The following is a 6,937-nucleotide window of genomic DNA, read 5'->3' as shown; positions in this document are numbered from 1 at the left end:
CAATGGGCAAAAGTGTAGTGTGCAATTTAGATTCAATGTAAATCAGATTTCTTTGTCAGAGGACATGAGAAGATAGAGGACAGAAGATATTATGTAATATGAAACAACGCGCTCTGTAATCGCTGTACGTTTTTGTTGCACCAATAAAGCTTCTCCCTGTCTGAATTCCATGAAGAAAAACGCGTGTTTTATTAAGTGAAGTTGTTTATTGCAAATTCATGCCTGAGGGCTAATTGCATACAGACATTGACAAGAAGAATGTGGTGATGTAAGACTATTTGCTAACATGAACTTCTACGTGTACGATATACTTATCGAACCTACTATCTCTACTTAAATCTAATAACGTTGGTATACATACAGGATAATAAGTAAATATGCAATATGTGAACTGGTAATAGGAACAAGGTAACTGCTATTCTAATCTATTCTATTCTATTAAGCTATTCTTGCCATGCTATTAGGGGTTTGACTTCTTCTCAGGAGGCAGTGGGAGATGAATTGTCCGACTCTTTGAAAATAAATGGGTTGGGAGACTTTAGCAATTAACTATCCCTAGCACCTAAGGCCATGTTGATTTGATTATATGGATGACATCCGCGCGCGCATGAATTTTCGCCCCCCCCCCACAAAAAAAAAACGTTTTCAACCATACTGTAAATCGTACAAAACAGTTGCTAAATGAGCAAATACATACCGTAGGTTGAACAAAAAAATTAGAAAACGATATCAATGTCGTAGAATGCCAAAATCAAACGAAAAAGACGAAACGGTAAAGAAATGAATTTGAAGAGTAGATTATTCGCCAAACCATACTCTGTGTCATTTGTTCAACCTTCATGACCACGTAGATTCCATAATGAAGGTAACTTTTTAGGGGCCAAACTTTTTTTTTATTCGCACGCTCGCATCAGTTTTGAGGTTCCCAGAGAATATCATCCATATAATCAACTCAACATGGCCTAATGGTAGACTAAAAGATGTTCGCGCAGTTTCGGCTAAGTTAAGTGTATCAGCACGGTCCGTCCACATCGTGATGTTTTGTGGTGTTTGAGGGTTAGGGTATGGTCAGGGTTTCAGAGCTACACTTTTTGACCCGGGTTCGAATCTGAGCCTGTGCCTTTTTTTCTTTTTCCACTAATACCTTTATTTTTTTATGATCCCCTCTTACATTTGCAATTCGAAATGTTGCTTTTTTTATACCTTTTATACGTTTTTGGACCCCCAAAAAAGTTATGATACGCTCGGATATGGCATCAATAGTCTCCGTAGAACTGGGGGTTTGGTGATCTTCGGCTGTTTTCTAATTAGCACAGTTTTAACGGGGGTAATTCAACCTGGCCGGCTATGTTGTCTATATACAATCAGAAAATAGCACATAAAAGCTCCCAAAAACCCTGAAGACCCCCAAAAACCCCAGTTTTTGGCATGTTATGGAGGCTATGCATGCCCGTAACCAGGATTTTGAATGGAGGATTCTTCCCACTGCTTGAGGGGACCAGCTAGCGCCGTAGGCACGAGGCGAGCGCCGAACGCGCGAGGTTCCTAGGGGCCCCGGACCCCGGAAAATTTTGAAAAATGAACCTCCTAAAATGGCATTTCGTGCATTTTTGAGAGGATTTCCAAGAAAAAATCAGAGATAAATTTTTATTCAATGACGAAGGGAGCAGTTTTTCAACGATTCCAGTCCACCTTTTCAAGAAAAATCTTGGACCTTTACATAATAAGTGGACCAAAAAGTGTTCCTTTACATAAAAAGTGGACAAAAAAGTGGACCTTTGAGTTTTTGCCCGAACCCCCCTGGCTACGGGCATGCTATGACATCGGCCAGCTATATGGCATCGAAACGCGACGACCGTGGCCATTTGTATGGATTCACTTCATACAGGGTCTTTAAGGCTCCAACACGCCGAGAAGACATCTTGTCAGCTGAGGAGCTCTGATCTGATCAGGCCGTGATATGGTTACCTAGGAGACGGCTTGCGTCAGACCCTGAGCAATCAAAGGCCATCCTTGTTCACACAAACTGCCAGCACCGTTAAAGGAAAGTTCAAAACATACAAGACAAAGTCCACGCGTGGAGGGGAAGCGTTGAATATCAACAAGTCGTCTCGTGTAGCTATTAACGGTCCCTAAAAGCGTGTCAGTGCTACGGCGTCACTTAAAATGCCCCCCCCCCCTTGCAGGCCCTCTTAAAATGGCGCGCAGACAAATCACAAATGGTGTATATGATTTGTTAATGTCGGTATCGGGACAGGGATCGTGACAAAATAAAGTTGTGTGTATCTAGTTGTCTTTTGAACCGCTTTTAGCGGGGGATAATTATATGCCTGCCGATGTGATCATGACAGAGTCAGAGGGTCTCAGAGGGGTTTGCGAAGGACTGACCACTGGATAATTTATGACCTCATTGTCTTTTTGTGAAATTACGACCAAAGAGCTTTCGGTGACTTCATCTGAAGTCTAACACACGTCAAACAAAACGGCTGTGCCCATCGAACAAACCGATACCTGTGTGTACCCAAAACAAACAGTGCTCGGATAGAAATAATCCTTATTTTAGACATGAGTGAGCGTGAAAAAAGTTGACCCTTCCCCCCTCAGTTCCACATGGTTTGTTCCACGTGTCAGTGAGTCTGCGTCCGCAGAGCAAATCACCGGTTTTACGCGCGGATGAAGCGATTAGGATTTAACCCTTCCATTGATCGCAAACGATGTAAGAAGATCGAACTATAAAAAGCACTGCATCAGTCTGCTCAAATTCGTTATCTAGATGGATAAAGGTGAACTGCATGAGGCCACACCATGTACATTTTATGGATGACATCCTCCGCAGACTCCAACTCTAATGCGAGCGGGCGAAAAAAAAACAAGGCGGGCCGAAATAAACAAGGTTCCTACATTTTAAAATTTTGACTCAATCATTGTACAAATGGTTTTGTGTACAGTAGGAACATCACATATACACAGCCACCATCACATATCACTGCATCAAAGTAAGAAACAAAACATTAAATCAGAGCCTTTTCTTGTCCCCTCTCTTCATAATTATCTGCCATCCACCTTCCGGCATGGCAACAGACATCTTTGCCCATTTTTGGCATGTTGATCACTGTCAGAAGGCAACAAAATTTTTTTTTCCAAAATCAGGCGAAAATTAATGCGCACGCTGATGTCACCCATAAAAATTACTAGCTGTGGCCTGATGACAGTAGGGCGGTGTATATCTTTCTAAGTCGGACGTTGATACAGCGTCATTGATACTACATACATGTACCAATTTCCAATATTGAATTAGCATTGTCATTAGATAGCTTGTGGTGTTGATAACAGAAGTAATAAGTTACTTCAATTTGCATCGTATCGATGATATACCAGGACGTAAAACTAAAGGCATAATCTTACACACACAGCTCTAAAAGCATATTCCTTATGCATTAATTTACGCCATTACAGCTATTCCATAACAATATTGATAACTTCTAAGCTAGATCTCGCGAATGTCATTTGAGAAAATCTCAGGGAGTCCTGTTTCTCTTTAGGCCATGTTGATTTGATTATATGGATGACATCCCCTGGGAACCCCAAAACTGATGCGCGCGTGCGAATAGAAAAAAAAGTTTTGCAAAAAAAAAAACGTTGCTTTCATTAGGAAATCTACGTGGCCATGAAGGTTGAACAAATGACACAGAGTATGGTTTGGCGAATAATAGTAATAACCTTTATTGTACATTCATGCCCTATCGGGCTAAGTACAGGCGAACAGATGAAGTAGGTAATATACATGTTTGTTGTACAAACAGCTCTAAATCTACTCTCATACAGAAGTTCGGCTTCTTCTCGTTTCTTTGTGATGTTAAAGATATAATTTGAAATAGGTTTGTATAATACAGAATGATCAAAGCGCATAAGAAAGATAAATTTTTCAATATTATGCAAGTATTGGAAGTATGGAAACGTACTTGTAATATATCTAAAGTACGTTTCCATACTTCCAATACTTACCTAATATTGAAAAATTTAATAATCTACTCTTCAAATTCATTTCTTTAACATTTTCGTCTTTTTTTTGTTTGATTTGGGCATTCTACGACATTGGTATCGTTTAAAAATATTCTATATTTGCTCAGTTTGCAACTGTTTTGTACGATTTACAGTATGGTTGAAAACTTCTCTTATTTTGGAAACGGCCGGAAATTCATGCACGCGCGGGTGTCATCCATATAATCAAATCAACATGGCCTTAACACCAGTCGGGGACAGGCCAGGATGAATGGTTGAGTATACGTATTTGGACATTAGGCCACAGCAAGTAAATTTTATGGATGATGTCCGCGCGCATTGATTTTGGCCTGTTCCTAGAAAAAAAACCCAAGAAATTTCGCTTCCTGTAACTATGATCAAAGAGTCACAACAGTGCCGCAAATCGTTAGATTGACGTGAACCCCGTAACGCGAAATGGGTAAAGAGCACATTTTGCAGGCCTGCAAAAATGTGATGAAAGAAACAGGACAGGACTACAACTGCTGTTCCACCTGATTTATTGCTGTTTTGATGATGAATAAAAGACTTCTTGCTTGTTACACTGTGTCACCTCATTCAATTTGTGTCCTAACATTTGTCGTCTCTTAGTATATTTCTAATCTAGGCATCTTGTTTTTTAGGGCCCTTCTTGTTTTTTTTTCGCCCTCTCGCATTTTTTAGATTTAGGGTCTCCATAGGACGCCATCCATAAAATTTACTTGGTGTGGCCTTAAAAAATGTGGATTTAGAAATGTTAACAGTGAGTTGAGAGGATGTAAGCTTTTGCAAATTGTGGCTAAGTTTGCAATACGAACCGTGAGGGTAAAAACACAAGTAAATGGCCTCGGATGCCCTCCCTCGCTCAACTTTGTATCACAGCGAACATAACGTTGCCTACAGCAACGCACTGACGTAAAAAAAACGTCATCTAATGCAAGGGCTTATTGACGCAGTGGCCCAGATTTACTGTTAGGCCACAGCAAGTAAATTTTATGGATGACATCCTCCGCAGACTCCAAATCTAATGCGAACGGGCAAAAAAAAACAAGACGGGTCGAAAAAAAACAAGGTTCCTACATTTTAAAATTTTGACTCAATCATGGTACAAATGGTTTTGATTCAGTAGGAACATCACATATACACAGCCAGCATCACATATTAAGGCATCAAAGTAAAAAACAAAACATTAATAAATCAGATACTTTTCTTCTCTCTTCTCTTCATATATATATCTGCCATCCACCTTCCGGCATGGCAACACACATCTTTGACCATTTTCGGCATGTTGACCACTGTCAGAAGGCAACGAAATTTTTTTTTCTTTCCAAAATCAGGCGCGCGCTGATGTCATCCATAAAAATTACTTGCTGTGGTCTTAGTATGTCACGACGTCTTCTACGTTTTAAGTGTTCGTACTTGTCCTTTTAATGTCTGCGGGAATGGGAGGTTGGCTCATCACCTTGCAAACTTCGGCCCTCACTGTAGAGGCCTCCTTGAGTGTTCCCGTTGTCCTGGTTTTGTTTTTGTCTTATGTTACTCAAATTAAAAAGAAGTATGTCACGACGTTTCCGCGCAACTTCCTTTACTTGCCTCCAAGCGCCACTTCAACGGCCTGTTGGTGCATTCGCCAGTATCATAAGAAAACTGTATTTTTTTAGAAATTAATATATTAAAGACTTAAAGTTATACGCAGTAAATTGTGTATTGTCACGGTATGCGTGAAAAAAAAGTAGGATTTCTTTAGAAGAGCACTTCATAAAAGATTCAAGTACATTCAGAAAATGCCAGCTTATAAAAGATGGAACGTGTGCGCACGTGCCACCAATTATGTGGCTAACAGCTATTCCGAATGAAAACTAGAAAAGCCGACATTTTCTTTGGAGCAAATTCAGCATGACTTCACCACATTTCACGACATGGCAGGGAATTCGAAATAAGGAGAAATACAGGGGAAAACAATGCTTTACATTGATATAACTATAGTATGAAGTGACAACAGTTAGATAGCTATCACTTACTTTATCGATTAGGATTTTTCATTGCAAAATGTTGATTTTCAAGAAAAAAAAGAAGCGTTGATGCCCCGCATTCCAAAGCTGAAGCATGAAAGCTTGACATACCTACCAAAACACTTGAATAAAGTTCATACTGTCAATATGGCATGGCTTTGTACAGGTGTTAATTGCGTTAAACCAATCAAATCCGAACAGCCAATCAGCAAGGAGAATAGAGGAAATCTACATGACTATTGGTGGCCTGCACTTCATGCCATTCTGATGACTCATGCCCAAATATGGCAACACACTGTTATAGTACATTTTCTATAACGCATCCAAAAAGCTCAAATAAAACCATTCTAAAAGCCTGTATCACAAAAATGAAAAAAAAAACGCCTGGGGGTATTTACCCACTCTACCTTCATGCCAAATTTCATGTTATTTGGCCCAAAAATGAAGGAGTTGAATCAATTTAAAGAAATGGCAGGAGAAGGAGGAGGAGGAGAAGAAAGGTGAGCAAAAACAATCACCACATAAAAATCATAACGTTTCTCAGTTATAGCTAGTCTCGGCCAGACTAATTTGCCAGGAGAGTCTGGCCGCCTTGTAGTTTTGACTGGCCCTCTTCGGAGGGAAAGAAACTACCTCCCCGCGGCTGGACTCCCCTGGCCAATTTTACTCTCTTTTATTACCGAATTCTACGATCGTAATTCCGGTAGAAAGGCCTGGTGGAGGCTACCAGTTAGCCTGCTTTGCCAAGGCAAAATTAAAGTTTGAACAGCAACTTGATCTACTGAAGTCTGAACGGGCCATTCTTGTTGTTACCCATACCAGTGAATTTTGTAGTCACGAAACTGTACCTTTGCTGTCGTTGTGGTGTTGTCCATCTATCCATTTCCAGCCTCTGCGCCGTCGGT

This window comes from Branchiostoma belcheri, unplaced genomic scaffold (genome assembly GCF_001625305.1).
Source record: "Branchiostoma belcheri isolate BF01 breed outbred unplaced genomic scaffold, Haploidv18h27 scaffold96, whole genome shotgun sequence".
Taxonomy (NCBI): domain Eukaryota; kingdom Metazoa; phylum Chordata; class Leptocardii; order Amphioxiformes; family Branchiostomatidae; genus Branchiostoma; species Branchiostoma belcheri.
The sequence above is the reverse complement of the archived record's forward strand: the minus strand, read 5'-3'. Positions refer to the sequence as shown.